This window comes from Bos taurus, chromosome 17, assembly GCF_002263795.3.
Source record: "Bos taurus isolate L1 Dominette 01449 registration number 42190680 breed Hereford chromosome 17, ARS-UCD2.0, whole genome shotgun sequence".
Classification (NCBI taxonomy): Eukaryota; Metazoa; Chordata; class Mammalia; order Artiodactyla; family Bovidae; genus Bos; species Bos taurus.
In genome coordinates this window covers 26,473,470-26,491,421 of record NC_037344.1, presented here as the reverse complement: position 1 = coordinate 26,491,421, position 17,952 = coordinate 26,473,470, and the positions used below count along the sequence as shown (strand labels likewise).

The 17,952-nt window shown below is 36.4% G+C and overlaps 1 long non-coding RNA gene across 1 annotated transcript in view; it reads right to left on the bottom strand.

Moving 5' to 3' along the window:
- LOC132342589 (uncharacterized) overlaps positions 1 to 17,715 on the bottom strand; it is a 330,273-nt gene extending 312,558 nt beyond the window's left edge. The window contains exons 1-3 of the long non-coding RNA XR_009491014.1: positions 17,401 to 17,715; positions 6,819 to 6,898; positions 1,093 to 1,162 (exon numbers count right to left, since the gene is read on the bottom strand). This is a non-coding gene — a long non-coding RNA (uncharacterized lncRNA). The remainder of the gene's footprint in view (positions 1 to 1,092; positions 1,163 to 6,818; positions 6,899 to 17,400) is intronic.
- Between the last annotated feature and the right edge of the window lie 237 nt (positions 17,716 to 17,952).

Sequence of the window (17,952 nt, the reverse complement as noted above, 5' to 3'; positions counted from 1 at the left end):
ATTCCTCAAGGAGGTCTCATTCCTTAATTTCTTAGGACATATAAACAGTATTTGAAAGCAGTGCACACTCATTTCTCAAAAATCACCTTCCTAGAATTATCCATCATTTTAATTAAAAGATGAGTTATTTAATAATACATTTTACATCTATGTGGTTAGCTACATATATGTGAATCATATATGTTTAAATAGACATATATGAAGGGAAAGAAGATAAAGAGTTTTTCACAGAATTATATGTTATATAATGTTAATGGTATATCACAGCATTAATCCTTCATCTAGAAATGTAGGCATTTATGAGAAAAGAATAATATCTTTTCCTCGTTTAATGCAGCAATTAGGAGTGGCTTACATAACACATAAATATCACAGATTCAGAAAAATGATCTATGAGAGAAAATAAAAGTTCTTAGGTTGTGATCCAAATTTTTGTATTTGCTTAAAGAGTCTGTCAATGTAAAATGTCTATCTTTCAAAAGAATTGGCAATTTTATATTCTTTTCAAAGTGATTTTACTCACTGAATATATTACTTAGGAAATAAGACTAGAAAAAAAGAAAAAAGGATTCCTAGGGTTTCTTTATCCCTTTAACTTGGTTTGTAGAGTTTTATTTTTGTGCTTCCATTCCCATGGTTGCATCTGTTAAAAAGAAGTAGTGGTTTGTGTCCAAAAGCCTAAGATGCTATTAGCACTTGAGGAATACTAAGCAAATAATAATCATATAATTTCAATCCTGCTAATGAGAACTACATGATAACAAGGTGTGGTTATTGTGTTACCCTTTGAAAATCCACGAATAACATATTAAAATAATTTGTTTAGAAATAATGCTTTTTGAAAGAAACTTTCTATAATAGTGTTCAAAATTATTCTCCAGTAGATTGCTGGGTTTAACAAGTTGAACAATATATTGGTGCTTAGAAAATTACACTTATAAATGAGAAACTGTGACTCCCTTCAAAAGATAGACACTGAAGAGACATTGACATTGTTATTAGTTTACCTGGGGCTAGCAAAGACCTGAATCAGTTGTGTTGCATTTAAAGAACTTTAGAAATAAATATTTATATTTTTTGTGCCGAACTCACCAAATACCCATGCTTTCATTACGATAAATGTCATCACATCATTTCTGCTTTTATGAATTGTTTCTTTATCCTTGAGAAAAAAAAAAAAGAGAACTATAACATCTATCCTCCTCTCTTCATGGACCTTACGTGCTGCTCCAAACTTTATGAACAAGCTCCCTTTCATAAAAGGGCTTCTCCACTATTGCCTATTCACAGAACCCACCACCTATTTACTCCTAGAATTGATCTAATTGGTGTTCACAAAATTAACAGGGTCACTTACTTGTACTATATCAATTTCTTTGGATGTAAGAGGTTTTAAAGCCACTTTTTAACACAGTAAAGGAGCATTTATTCATAAACTAGTTTTTAATCAGTGTCCAGTAAGAAAAACAAAATTAATGGTTCTTTCTTTTTTTTTTTTTAATGGTTATTTCAAACAAAGGAATATAAGATATTTAAAAACTGTTGACTAGACACTGTTGGAGAAGGAAATGGCAACCCACTCCAGTGTTCTTGCCTGGAGAATCCCAGGGACGGGGGAGCCTGGTGGGCTGCCGTCTATGGGGTCGCACAGAGTCGGACACGACTGAAGCGACTTAGCAGCAGCAGCCACAGCAGACACTGTAGTGATCATTTTACATCATATACAAATACCAAATAATTATGATGTACATCAGTAGCATATACCAATTATATCTCAATAATAATAATAAAGAGTGTTGGAAGATAAGGAATAAAGGGAGCTAATCCAAATTCAGAATCTTCAGTACTCTGGTCTTAAAGAGGGTCTCACTGAGAGTGCTGGAACTTCCAAGAAAGTTCCTTCTCTGGGGGCTGAGACAACGTTAAGAGGCTTAGTAACATCACACACTGCTACAGTCTTCTAATGGACAAGGCCTCCTATCAGTATATCCTGATTTAAAGCAAGCCAGGAAATATATTTAAAATATGTCAAGCTTCATCAGCACTATGTGAAAAGAGAAGCAGGTGATTAGACTAAAAGACATTGAAAAATAACGTGCATTCAATATCTCTGAATAGCAAACAGTTTTATGCTTTTATGGTCTCTGGGAAGTTTCTTCCAAATAAAAAGAAGGGAAAAAAACCATATCCCTAATTATGCACAGAATACATTTTGTATTTCTGAACCTTTATTAAAGGCTCATTTTGACGTCAAGATATGTTTTATTTTATGCTTTCGAGTGTAACTATTACTGAGAGAGAGGAAAGAGAGAGAGAGTATCCATCCTACAGGAGAAAAATACAGATTCTTTTCAAGTACATACTGAATATTCTTCAGGAGAGATATGATAGGTCACAAAACAAGTCAGTAAATTTAAGAAGATTGAAATCATACCAAATATCTTTTCTGAACACCGTGGTGTGAAACTAGAAATCAGTAACAGGAAAAAGGCTGGAAAATTCATAAATACCTGGAAATTAAACAACACACTCCTAAACAATGGATCAGAAAGAAATCAAGAGGGAAACAAAAGAGTATCTTGAAACAAACTAAAATGAAAACATGACATCCCAAAACCTATGAGTTACTTCAAAAACAGTTCTAAGAGGGAGATTTATAGCAACAAGCAACTACATAAGAAAAAATTAAACATTTAATTCAACTTTACACAGAAACCAAAAATGCAAAACAATCTAAGTCAGAATTAGTAAAAGGGAGCAAATAACCAAGATCAGAGCAGAACTAGATGATATAGAGACCAGGGAAACAATAGAAAAGATAACGGAAACTAAAAGCTGTTTCTTAAAAGTTAAATAAAATTGATATTTGTCTATTTTAAAATAATGACTATAGAGTATCCACTTTTTATCTTAAAACACACACAGTGTTGACTGCTAGTAGAGTCACAATGCTTCACAAGTGTGCATCTGTGTTTGCCAGCATATATTTCCTACAGAAAAGCCTTTTCTCATTTTATGCTGCTGCTGCTGCTGCTGCTGCGTCGCTTCAGTCATGTCCGACTCTGTGCGACCCCATAGATGGCAGCCCACCAGGCTCCCCCGTCCCTGGGATTCTCCAGGCAAGAACACTGGAGTGGGTTGCCATTTCCTTCTCTATGTTACTATTTTTAATGCATATAACACATTTATATTTCTATAGTGCCTTTTATCCAAAAAAAATCAAAATGCTCTAGTGTTTATAAAGATTCATGACTTCATTTATAACATGATTTTAACTTCAGAACAGTAATAAGAACAAATTGTTGGATGAAAATAGTATTGCTAATAGACTGCATCTTAAAATTTCGAAATTTTATTTATGTATTTTTTTGGCTGCACCTTGCAGGATGCGGGATCTGTTTCCTGACCAAGGAGTGAACCTGTGTCCCCTTCAGTGGAATCATGGAGTCTTAACACATGGACCACTAGGGAAGTCCCTGGAAACTTTAAAATAGATACAAATATTTGGCAAAATTAATGAACAGCAGTAAAATATTAAAAGACCAATTGATAAAATAAGACCTACAAAATTTAGACATGTATATTAGAAAAAACAAAATGAAATACATTCTGAAGGAAACTTCATTTGAAAACAGCAGTAGGGGAATAATCAACAAAACCAAACAAAAATATTGTTACAAATTCTTATATTTATGGAAACTAATATTTCCTAGGTCCTCAGGAAATGTATAGATGAGAAATATGCATAGCTCCAGAGTCTCAAGATAACTGTCCATAGAATGAGAACAACATGATTTTTCTATTGTCTAAACTGAAGGAGTAAAATCCAATAATGCATCCTAAAACTTTTCAAAATTCTCTCACAATTTTACAATTCCTTCTTATTAAAAATCTTCTAATATTTCAAATCCCATACCCTGTTGTAGGGATCCATCATCTGTCTGAATTTGGCTTATCTTTACACTCATAAATATAGAAAACTATTTAATCATCTTCTGGTGAATGCCTCTAACCACCCAGGAGTTCTTAAACAATTCCAGACTGATGCACACTATTTCGCATATTTTAATTATCATGGTTACCTTTATATTGCCATCATCAGTAGATGAGATCCGTTCAAAATCCCACAAATATTATTATATCTACCAAATGAAAATAAAGCAAACACAAAACAGAAAACACATTTTCAACAAGTACGCCACCTAAATAAAATAGAAAATAGAAGCTACTAGAAAGATTTAAGAGTTTAATCATAAGGAAAAGAGTAAGGAGAAATACCAGTCAAATGGGGAAATATTAGCAATGTAGACTTTTGAACCCAGTGTATTTCTTAAGCCCTTATTAATATTTTTAAAGAAAACCCTTAACACGTAAAACTTAGAGAACAGTTGTTAATTAAAATAATCCCTAAATAATCTTTATTATATTCTAGAGCAGTGCTGGTTAATAAAAATATAGTGTGAGCCACATATGCAGTATGAACTTTTCTACTGACCATATCGATAAACATAAACAGAACAAAATTAATTTTAACAATGTACTTTACCCAATTATATCTAAAATATTATTTCAGTAATCAATATAAATAATTATGAGTGGTTTTACTGTATTTCTTACTCTGTATTCAGAATCCTGCATATATTTCATGCTTAATAGTACAACTCAGTTTGAGACAGCCACCTTACAAATGCTTAATGGACATGTTGCATTTCTATGACCACTTAGTCACCAATTCTTCTAAACGATTTTATTATAAAAGACAAATCTAACGAATGTGGCTGCAACACAGTAACATAAAATGTTGTGGCTTATAAATATCTTTCTCATATATTGATGGATGTTAATTAGATTTACCATGGTCATTACTTCACAATATATACATATACCAAATCATTGTGTTGTATACCTGAAACAAATGTAACGTGGAATTCTCCAGCAAAAGTACTGGAGTGGGTAGACATTTCCTTCTCCAGGGGATCTTCCTGATGTAGGAATCAATCTCAGGTCTCCTGCACTGCAGGCAGATTCTTTACTGTCTGAGCCACCATGAAAGCCCGTATGTCAGCTATACCTCAACTAAATAAGATACTTTCTCACTTTAATACTATAAAATTCTTAAACAGTTCATTTTTATTAATGATATAATAGCTGTTTAGAATTATTGATCTGCAAGTTACTAAATAGAACAGTTATGAAACTCTTCAAAGCATGATAAGCATTGTAGTTTCAAAGCCCACTGACAAGAAAAATTTTTTAAAAGTATCTCATGTTTTAGCTCCTTTTCAGTTCTCAATGCAACAAGTCCTCATCTTGTGTTGACAGAAACATACATGCACACATGCATACATACATTCATATGCACTTTAAACTTCTGAAAATACAAAATTAATATCCATTTTCACCAATTCCTCTTTTCCTTTGTCACCAAAGAGACACTGCCTTTTCTTCTGATCATGGCTAATTCCTCCCCTTAATGTTTAAGTCAAGTCACAGCCTTTCCTGTCTCTTTAACAGCTCATGAATTTCTAAAACTTTCTATCAAAGGTATTTTTAAACTTTATTGAGGAATAACTGACAAATATAACTGTATATATTCAAAATATGCAGAGTGATGATTTAGTATTCATATGTCATAGAATGATTTCCAACATTAAAATAATTAACACATCTAACACTTCACATACTTAGCTCTTTTGGTGTGAGCATGTGTGTGGTGAAAATGATGAAAAGCTACTCTCTGCAACTCTCATGTGTACACTACTATTATTAACTATAATAACCATACTGTACATTAGCGCCTAAGAACTTATTCTTTTATAACTGAAATTTTTTACCCTTTCAATAAACATTTTCAAGTACATTCTACATGGTATTACTTTAAGACAAGCATAGTCATCTTTCACGTAGGCTATTATACTTTTTTTTCTAATCAAATTCTGCCACCTTCTCCTTGTCATATTTTCCACTGCTACCAGATCGTTTTTTCTAAAATGAAGTTCTAATAATGTCAGCGTCTTGGATAAATACAGTCATTCTTAGTTCACTATACAAAAATTAATAAAGACCTTTATGTGTCATTTTAAGCCTTTTATGCTATGACTCTTGTATACACCTTGAACTTGGGCACTTGTCTCACATCCACAACCACAGACTCCATCTACTCTGAGCTACAACATATTAATTCTTATACCTCCATGCTTTGAACATATTGTTTCCTCTGTCTACAATCACTTTCTAGATCATTTCACACAATGCCTTTAACAATCTAAGCCTGATTATTCTGGTTGTATTTTGGGGGATTTGGTTTTTGCTGTTCTTTTTCCTTCTAGCAATACTCCCATCATCCTGACAAATGATAGTGGAGAGTCACAACTCAACTAAGAAGCAATCCCCTTACAATTATTGTGCAATTTATAGTATTGTTGCTAGAGCAGATTAACATGGCTTCCCATATACCATCTGTGGCCTCTGAGCAGACTGATCCATTGTTTTCTATTGCTAACAGGAGGAGGTTAAGCAAGTTAGATTCTCATGAGATGTACAAAAGTATGCATTCATAGCCCTGCCGCAGGGTGATGTTACCTTTTTTTGTCCTCTAGCCTTTCTTCAGAACATCACATTTTCAATGTCTAAATTACCACATGTTAACAGGACCAGATGAGGAAAAAATTGAAAGTACATTAGAAGTCTTAAAGAGAAAACACATGCACTTCAGAAGGTAGGACATAAAACCTAGTACATTTTCTGCATCAAATCTACATCTTAAAGTCTGTTTTTAATAACTCATGCTAAAACAGAGACCAAATAGTGGTGCTTACCTGATAGCCTTCAAGCCTGTTAAACTTAGCTGAAGATTCTATGTCATATCTTCATTCTTAAGAAATTAAACAGCAAATGCCTATATTTTAGAGAAATATTCATCAGAGTATTTAATGATACAGAAAAGGCATATTACTAGATTGTCTACCACATAGTGGCACTTCAATAAAGGTATGGGGAAGTGTCTGAAATGAAATTAGTTATGAAACAATGAGGTGCTCTTGATTTGAGGTCCTACAAGTTAAAATGTTTTTTAATTGGCAAGAGAAAAGACAGAAAAAATCTCTATTGGATTCCTCGAATGGCTCATCTCACAAGCCTTCTGTATCATAAGGGGGAAAAAAAAAAAAAAACAGTAGCTTAGGAAAACATAAGAACTGTCAGAAAATCAATCATTCATTTTAATTCTCAGGAGCATGATTTTTAATTCAGGATGTGTTAAATTAATCCCCACCTGCACGGGGCTTTTTACTGCTTCAAGTTGAGTTTGGAAGTGTATTTTTCACCTCCTGAAATTCTGCCATGTGATGCCTTTTTCTTTTTAAACTCTAGAGTCTCCTCCAATTTTTTAATAGAAAGCTATCGGAGCCATTCGGGAGAGTTTCTGAATGAAGGGGGAAGCAAGCCAGGAGGCTGTTACTGTTTTGCTGTGTGAGCCTGCTTGGCTCTCAGGGTGATGTCCGCCCTCTTTGAAAGAATGGTCACCTCCAAATCGTCTACCTGTGAGTGGTAGTTCATAACAAGAGTCTAATTATTGAATTCTAACCTGCTGATGCAGACTGACTTCTGGGATCTAGTCTGTGTATCACACTTATGGAGATGAACTATTCTGTTACACAGAATCAGTATGTGTGCTACTTGTTGGGTCAGATTCTTTGAAGTTGATCTTCTAAAACTAGAGCTGCATATTTCAGCCTATATTTACTCTTGCTGAATTATACTACAACCCAAACCTGCATATTTCGCATAATTTATTTTCTTGAAATTGAGTGGTTTGTTTGCCACTGAAGGTTGTAAAAGAAGAAAAAGATATTTAACAGAGGAAAAGGTATTTAAAGTCAATGTGTAGTTCATTCTGAAGTAGAAGCTCTACTTCTATAGAAATAAAAAGACAAAAAAATCCTCATTTTTATATCATAAAAATCATTTTTATCATTTTATATCATAAATATGTTTCAATGATACTAATATAATGACCTAATCAACAAAGGCTTTTAGTTCTCATTAGTCAGAGCTGAATGAGCACCATTAATGATGAGCCTGGTGAGGAAACCATATTTGATTATGTCTTATAAGTGATATACAAAAAAAAAAAACCTCCCCAGAAAAGTGTAGTTCTCTATGTTCTAAGAGATCGTTTACTTTATTTCTCCTTAGTACTTTTTATTTTATCCTTTACAGGTTAGCATCTTTTTCAGGTATTTTTTAATCTTGTGATACACAAAATTACATTTCTCAGGCAATACTAATAATGATGACATATAAATAAATGCTTCAACCCTTGAATATATAATCAGTTTTTAAAACTCAATGTTTAAAAAGCATGCAGGTAGAATTTTAAGTGTTTTTCCTGAAAACATTTTCATAAATCAGCAATTTATGTCCAGAAACCCTCATATTGTGACCATTACATTTGTTCTGCTATAATTAATCATGGAGACTTGACCTAGAGTGTTAATCTTTTTAATTCTAGCCACTGAAAATAACACTTTCTTTTTCAATTGGTTAGTTCATCTTATACCATGATATTCATAAGAACACATTTCAAAGACTTTCTTAGGTAGAAGAGAATTATCATGACACTGAGGGAAAAAGACTGAAGTATATATAGACAGCTACACAGCAAAATAATTTATCACTGACAATCACTAACTACTTCTACATATTTAGATGTTTCAAATGATCCTATGTGTATAAAATCTTTTATTAATTCTATGATATTCAACTGGAAGTTAGTGTTAGGCTTTTCATCTTTACCAATAATACTGAAAATAAGCACGTCACTATTTTGGTCATTATTTACTAATAATCCAAAATAGGTCTTATCCTTCCCTTTATTTTTTTCCTCCTCTTATACACACACACACACACACACACACACACACACACCCCTTACTGCCTATGGCTTATTGTGGTCAATCTACTATTCTATCTTTCTTGTGACAAGGTTATTCCAAGTAGTAGCATGTAGCAAAGGGAAAAATCCTACATGGTCTATACTGCCTTCAGCAACAGTAGTCCAAATTTTGGTGAAAGGAGAGAGAGGATGTATACTGACTAGCTGTTTTAATTTGGCTTAGAAGTGGAGTAATTCATATTATTACAGGATTTACTTGTATTGCTAGTAGTAGTTTATGAGAACTAAACTAAATTATGTAGATGTATCTAGTGGCTGTTCCTCTGGATGTTTGTGGAGATACCTACAGTAATATTGGCTTAAGCAAGACAATATTTTTCCCTCTCTCGCAAATCCAAGCATGATATATCTGAGGCCCAGTTTCCATCTATCTTTTACCTCCACCTCTATATTCCTGAGTTGTTCTGCTTTTTCCACAAGTTTCAGAACAGCTTTACTTCAAGTTCATATTGCAGCTTAACTGAGGAGAGAAAGGGAAAAGAAAGCTTTCCCTTCTCTTGTTAAAGATACCATATCACCTATAGTTAGCTCTGACTGACTAGGATTTTTCATCAAGTTACACACAGCTTTTAGGAGGATTGGGATTTGAGAACTTTATTTTGGATAACCATATACTCCACTAATGATTGCATTATTTATTGCCATGGAAATTAAAACCATAACAATCTTGTCACCTGTACAAAACAAAGAAACAGTGACAACAGAAAACTCAACATAAACTATATTAGGGCCATTTAGGTCCATTTTGGAGGAAACCACATTAGAGAAATAGCCAGAAGCAGGAAAGTAACCGGAGTACAACAGGGAAAAAAGACAGTTTCTCCTGTGTTTCCCTATAGGACAATTGACAAGGGAATTTTGGAATTTAGAATTGTAAATTATTATGAAAGAGGGTGGGCTGTTTCTGATTAGCACAAAGTTACTAAGAGCAAAGAATCCCTTATACTTTCTCCCAAAATGAGAGAACATAGTCACCATATTCGTCTTTAGGTGCTATTAATTCTTTCAGTTTAATCACAACCCCACTTTTGTATATTCCATAAGTTAGAGACTAAATTTTGGAATTAGCCACTACTGCTGACTTAGAATCATAAAGAAATAAAAAGGAAGGGTAAAATATAGATAGATAGAGCAATAATATTGATCAATCATGAAATAAAACAATAAACATACTTAAACTTTGTGTGAAAGGTCACTGAGTTAGAGCTTGTTATCATAACTTCCTCTCCCACTAGAAAATCGCCTATTTTATTTGTTCTCATCCAGCACCTTAAGTGGTCAGAGTTCTTTATCAGATAACGTACCCAAAGTTTCATTCCCAAATGGTTTGGGTTTCAAAGCACCTCTGCCATTGCTGGGCTGCACTATTCTTCATGCTGTCATACTGTTGACCATGTGCCCTAGAAAACTTTCTGAGTTTCAGACACGGTTCTCCCTGTTCCCACTGTGTCTCAGGGATCCCAAAAGGTCCCTTTGCTGTTGGAATCAGTCATCTCATCTAATACAGTTATCTACTCCTTTACCTATAGATACTGTGGCAGGGGAGCCTCAAGTTATACGGTTCCAGTCCTTGGTTCCAGTTCAATGGAGCATCTGTTTCCCCTAGTAAAAGCATTGCTTCCTCAGTAACCTATACTCTACACCAGTTAGTGGTAACCATGAATGACCTATTTCTAGACAGAAGCCAGACTCCTGACAACTAGGAAAGGGACAGGAAGAGGAATTTTTCTCTCACAGAAAAATAACTACCCAGAAAATAAGCACTGCTTGACCTCAAAACCCTAAGGAACTGCACTATGATTCTTTCAACAGGACTTGAAAATCACTCTATACAGTATCCTTTTTTACAAATAGGCACTCCAAGTATCACTGGATCTATCAATATTTGTTCACAAGGCTAACTGGAATAAAATTCCAGACATGTTGCATGGAATTCTTTTGTTTTAAGCTTCAATGAAAAAAAAAATGAGTCATCAATTCTTTAGTAATTAGGTCAGAGAAATACTCCACATGTTACACACACTGTCCCCACATTCAATATGCTCATCATACATTTGACCCATTTCTTGATTAGAAGAATTTCAAAACACATAACTGTGTTTTTTTTTTCACTTTAGAGTGGATATTCTGACATGCCACAGACCACTGAACCTTTAAACAGTTCATTGGTATTGAAGGCTTTAGCAGTTTCATGGGTTTATTTTCTAGCTTATGCATGCACATATCTTAAGGGATCCTTGAATTTGTTAATTCCTTGTCAACAGTTTCACATTATATCCTCAATGAAGTGAACCACAATAATAGTTTATTGGATACCAGGGAGATTACATTATGGCAAGGAGCAAGAATGATGACATATTATTATTTTGCATTTTTATTTTTACAAAAATAAGCGTGAAGTTTTACTTTTGTCTCTGTAAGTGAAAGCAAATTACTTCTGGTGTCTTCTTAAGACTTGAAAAAGATGACCAGATACTTAGTGCTATCATAACCGGCACCCACAACTGGAGTCCCCCATGATTAAGTTTATCACAGTCCATACTCGTTATCATCCATGAATCATCAACCTCTGCCCAGGCCTGATGCAAAATAAGTTGGATTTGGGCTGTTCTTGACATTCTTCACTAAAACCATCCAATCGGTAGTATGTAAAGAGTCTGCCTGCAATGTGGGAGACCCGGGTTCGATCCCTGGGTTGGGAAGATCTCCTGGAGAAGGAAATGGCAACCCGCTCCAGTACTCTTGCCTGGAGAATCCCAGGGATGGAGGAGCCTGGTAGGCTACAGTCCTTGGGGTCGCAGAGTCGGACACGTCTGAGCGACTTCACTTCACTTCACTTGACATTCGTAAGTCTTTGATGGTGGCACTGATCTTTGAAACTCCACAAAGATAATGTATTATGTATTGTTTACTAGTCTGGTAGGAAGAAATTCTTGGGATTTCCATTTGGCCCTTTCATAATTAACAGTCTCAGTCCATGGATAAAGGGTGCGAGTAGAGATTTTATCAGTTGCTGAATAGGTCTAAGAAAATTTAAAAAATCAAGAATTGGGAAAATAAAAGAATTTGTTTGTAGAGCCCCCTGGACACGATGTGAGGTAACTCACATCAAACACCATGTATCATTTGAACTCCAGACAGTCCCACTATAAGTGTGATCCACAGTGGTATTTTAGAACCTAAAATTTAGTGTAAATTTTTGAAAGGTCAGAGTATTTTCCTTTCCTGTATGCATAATTTCTTTAAATGACAACAGGTCCCTTTAGGGAAAATTTAGAGTAGGATGAAGAAGAGAACACAGCCACTTAGTGCCCAAAGAAGGAAAAGTGAGAGAGTAAAGAGAAGAAATGATAGCTGCTTCTCTCCTCCTATCTTGGCTCACAGGTTCCTAAGTTGGAGAAAATATGTAACATAATGTATATTGTTTTAGGTTGCTAAGTTTTGGGGTAATTTGTTACACAGTTATAGATAACCAATACAAGTGTGAAAATACAAAAAGATAGGTATTTTTGGCAAGTAATCTACCGTACAGAACTTTGAGAAAGCTAATTCACTTTGTGAAATGTATTCAGGTTTGATGATCTCATTTTATAATCTACTAATACAGTTTAGGGAGAAGGCAATGGCACCCCACTCCAGTACTTTTGCCTGGAAAATCCCACAGACGGAGGAGCCTGGTAGGCTGCAGTCTATGGAATCACTAAGTTGGACACGATTGAGCAGCTTCACTTTCACTTTCATGCATTGGAGAAGGAAATAGCAACCCACTTGCCTGGAGAATCCCAGGGACGGGGGAGCCTGGTGGGCTGCCGTCTACAGGGTCACACAGAGTCGGACACGACTGAAGTGATTTAGCAGCAGCAGCAGCAGCAATACAGTTTATCCACAAGATTATACAAATTCTTCTAAATTCAATTTCCTTACTGCATCACATCTTAACTTCTTGAATAGAGGAGGTTGCTTATTGGATAATGTTGCTTATCCAAAACAACAAAAAGATAAAAATTAAAAAAAAATTTTCCATATCAGTGAAGAAATTATATATATAAGAAATCTTTAATGTATTTATATGATTAGTCACATAACAAAAATTTTTACTGCAGAATTTTCTATAATAGAGAAAAACAATAAAAAAAAGTGAAATATACAATCATGGTGACTTTGAACCTCTTTAATGCTGGTAATGAAAGGCAATGCCAAAGAATGTTCAAACTATTGTACAACTGCACTCACAGATTAGCAAAGTAATGCTCAAAATCTTTAAAGCTAAGCTTAACAGTACTTGAACCTAGAACTCCCAAATGTACAAGCTGGATTTAGAAAACACAGAGGAACCAGAGATCAAATTGCCAACATCCTTTGGATCACAGAAAAAGCATGGGAATTCCAGGAAAAAAAAAAAATACATTTCTGCTTCACTGACTATGCTAAAGCCTTTGACTATATGGATCAAAACAAACTGTGGAAAATTCTTACAGACTAGGCCACCTTACCTGCCTCCTGAGAAACCTGTATGCAGGTCAAGAAGCAACAGTTAGAACCAGAGATGGAACAATGACCAAGTTCAAAATCCAGAAAGGAGTATGTCAAGGCTGTATATTGTCACCCTGCTTATTTAACTTCTATGCAGAATACATCATGTGAAATGCTGGGCTGGATGAATCACAAACAGGAATCAAGATTGCCAGGAGAAATACTAACAACTTCAGATATGCAGATGATACCACTCTAATAGCAGAAACTGAAGAGGCACTAAAGAGCCTCTTGATGAAGGTGAAAGAGGACAGTGAAAAAGATGGCTTAAAATTCAACATTCAAAAAAAACTAAGATCATGTCATTCTTTCCCATCGCTTCATGGTAAATAGATGGGGAAAAAATGGGAACAGTGACAGATTTTATTTATTGAACTCCAAAATCATTGCAGACAGTGACTGCAGCCACAAAATTAAAAGACACTTGTTTCTTGGAAGAAAAGCTATGACAAACCTAGACGGTGTGTTAAAAAGCAGAGACATCACTTTGCTGACACAGGTCCTTATAGGCAAAGCTATGGCTTTCCAGTAGTCATGTATGGATGTGCGAGCTGGACCATAAAGAAAGCTGAACACCAAAGAATTGATGCTTTCCAATTGTGGTACTGGTGAAAATTCTTGAGAGTCTCTTGGACAGCAAGGAAACCAGACCAGTCAGTCCTAAAGCAAATCAACCCTGAATATTCACTGGAAAGACTGATGCTGAAGCTGAAGCTCCAATACTTTGGCCAAGTGATGCTAAGAACTGACTCATTAGAAAAGACACTCATGCTTAGAAAGATTGAGGGCAGGAGAAGAAGGGGGCAGCAGAGGATGAGATGGTTGGATGGCATCCCCCATTCAATGGACATGAGTTTGAGCAGACTCTGGGAAATAGCAAAGGACAGGGAAGCCTTACATTCTGCAGTCCATGGTGGGGGATGGGGGGTGGGTGTCACAAAGAGTCAGAAATGGCTTAGTGACTGAACAACAACAACAAATGATGTTAATACACTTTCATCTTCTGAAGATATAATTAATCGGCTAAAAGGACCAAAGTCACTGCCAATGACTCCCAGGATCTTCATTAGAATTTTTCTTTGTGTCATTTATAAAATGCTTTTCATAATACTATTTAAGAAAAAAATCCATCAATGATTTCTTTACTCTCTAAAATATTGGAATCAGGGCATAATTTATCCAGGTTATTAGTACTTGGAAAGACAGCATTTTTGTTGTTGTTACTATAGTTGTCACATGTCTTGAAACTTAAGCCATCCTCTTCTTTTTACATTTAATGATTTTCAAACATATCCCTGTAAAATATTCCTCTGGTTAAACAAATCTCTCTCCAAACATTTAGTTATCATTTAGGGACACCAAAGAAATATAAGAGCAAACACCTTAAAGTGTTCTTCTTTTTTCTTTTATTTTTATGCTTAAAATTTATATTTGAATATTTAAAAATCAAACACACCATAAGATATTACAGACCATTCTGCTCCACCCTATCCACCTCACACTATCCACCTCACCAAAAACACGAAAAGAAAGCCTTCAAACTAGTTTTTTTTACTATGAAATATGAATTACTTCCAAGTTGCCACAAGTAAAACACTATACAGTGTCAGACTTTATTTTTCTGGGCTACAAAATCACTGCAGATGGTGACTGCAGCCATGAGATTAAAAGACACTTACTCCTTGGAAGGAAAGTTATGACCAACCTAGATAGCATATTCAAAAGCAGAGACATTACTTTGCCAACAAAGGTCCATCTAGTCAAGGCTATAGTTTTTCCTGTGGTCACGCGTGGATGTGAGAGTTGGACTGTGAAGAAGGCTGAGCACCAAAGAATTGATGCTTTTGAACTGTGGTGTTGGAGAAGACTCTTGAGAGTCCCTTGGACTGCGAGGAGATCCAACCAGCCAATTCTGAAGGAGATCAGCCCTGGGAAGGAATGATGCTAAAGCTGAAACTCCAGTACTTTGGCCACCTCATGCGAAGAGTTGACTCATTGGAAAAGACTCTGATGCTGGGAGGGATTGGGGACAGGAGGGGAAGGGGATGACAGAGGATGAGATGGCTGGATGGCATCATTGACTCAATGGACTTGAGTCTGAGTGAACTCTGGGAGTTGGTGATGGACAGGGAGGCCTGGTGTGCTGCGATTCATGGGGTCGCAAAGAGTAGGACACGACTGAGCGACTGACCTGAACTGAACTGAACACTATACACTGTGAAGCAAAGCTCACGTACAGAGTACTGATTGTTTTCTCTATCACTAATATCAGTATTTGTATCAGAAAGATAAATTGAACCATCTGGGCTGCCATCTATGTGGTTGCACAGAGTCTGCCACGACTGAACCGACTTAGCAGCAGCAGCAGCAGCAGCAGCAGCAAGGGTAGGTGTAATGCCACAACCCAAATTTACAAGTAAATAAAATTTGATTGGGCTCTGTGAAACTTCAACTGATATTTCTTTTCTTAAAAATCTACTGTGAGGGTCTGGAGAACAGCACTGTTTTCATCCCTTTTCTTATTATCAATATTTGCTAATGCAAGTGTCACAGAAGCTCACTGAAGGGAATTTTCCTCCAGACTTTTGCTTCTTTTTCCTATAGTGTGAAACACTGAAAACAGGCCCTATGAGTCTCACATGCTTCCTTCCTCATATTCCTCTCCTGATGTTTGTTGGCTGGGTGCAACATGGCTCTCCTTAGGCCACATCCACTTGCTTCCATCCCAAACACAGCCCAATAAGTGCATTTCTCACAAATTAAACAGACTGTGGGACTCTACGATTTTAAGCAAAATACATCTGTGAAGCAGTGATTCACTTTGGAAACTCACAGTGAAACCTTCAATTTTGCTGTTCATTTCTCAAAAGAGCATATCGAGTCACACAGCAAAATTAAACAGTGTAAACAGTCACTCCTCCTGGCTCAGATGGTAAAGAATTTGCTTGCAGTGTAGGAGACCAGAGTTTGATCCCTGGGTGGGGAAGATTACCTGGAGAAGGGAATGGCAAGCTTCGGGGAGCGAGCTCCGCCTCTGGCAAAGGTCATGAGGAAGGAGGCTTGGCATACGCAAAGGCGGGATCAAGCCTCAGGAGTCTCCCTGGAAATTCTCGAGCAATCTACCCCCAAAACCAGAGTCTGCCTACTTTCTGCTTTGTGCTTTCACCTACACCTCTGACTTTATGGGGGGCTGTCCCCCACTACCTCTCTGAAAAAAGTTAGCTTACAGCTCCAGTTAATAATTCCTGGGTGTGACAGTGTTTAACTTACAAACTCCTTTGGAAATCCTCTAGCCTGCCTGAATAGGTTTTTCCGGCCTCATGTGATTGTTCAGAGCCTCCCAACTGTGAGAGGCAGGAGATGTTCTAAACTGTCTAAACACAGATTCTTTTGAGTAGTTAAAAGATTGATTAGAAATTGTATTGGTGAAGGGATTTTCACTTGTTGGGCCAATGTTTGCTGCTAAGTCTCCATATCCCTTACCTGCTGTGTCCCTGGCAGTGTATTGGTTAATATAATTGGTGTAAATAGTAGCTTTAATGTTTGTAACCTGGGACCCTTGAGTTAATTCTTTTTCTTGTTGTAGCCCACCACACCTTTGCTCTGTAGGAATGCAACTTTATCTAATGCTTTTGGAGGGTGGCTCCTGACCAATCACCTTTAGAGAAAAATAAGTTTTCTGAAGAAAAGGTCTTAAAATGTTAACAGGCCTCCGGGCCAGAAGATGATGCAAATCACCTAAGCTTTTGCATATGATAAGTTTGCAGGAAGAAAGCCTGGTTTGCTGCAAGACTCTACCCCTTCCCCCATTATCCTCTATGCATAACTTAAGGTATAAAAACTACTTTGGAAAATAAAGTGCGGGCCTTGTTCACCGAAACTTGGTCTCACCATGTCGTTCTTTCTCTTACCTTCTGGCTGAATTATTTAGCCTCTTTTCTCCACTGAATTTCCTCACTGAGCTATCCTTATTTCAGCCTCTTTTCTTCACTGAATTTCTTCACTGAGCTATCTCATTCTATTACTCTTTATATCCTTAATTAACATGTAATTAAGCAATTGTTTCCTGATCTTCGCCTACGCCGTCTCTCCTTCGAATACCCTGGATCAGCCGGGGCTGGTCCCCGGCAGCAAGCCACTCCGGTATTCTTCCCTGGAGAATTCCACAAACAGAGTTGCCTGGTGGACTATAGTCCATGACATCACAAAGAGTCAGCCATGACTGAGCGACTAACACACACACACAAACTTATATGTTACACATGTGTATATCCAGGCTTCCCTGGTGGCTCAAGCAGTAAAGAATCTCACTACAATGAGGGAAACCTGGGTTGGATCCCTGGGTTGGGAAGATTCCCTGGAAGTGGGCATGGCAACCCAGTCCAGTATTCTTGTCTGGAGAATCCCATGGACAGAGGAGCCTGAAGAGCTACAGTCCATGGGGTCGCAAAGAGTCAGACATG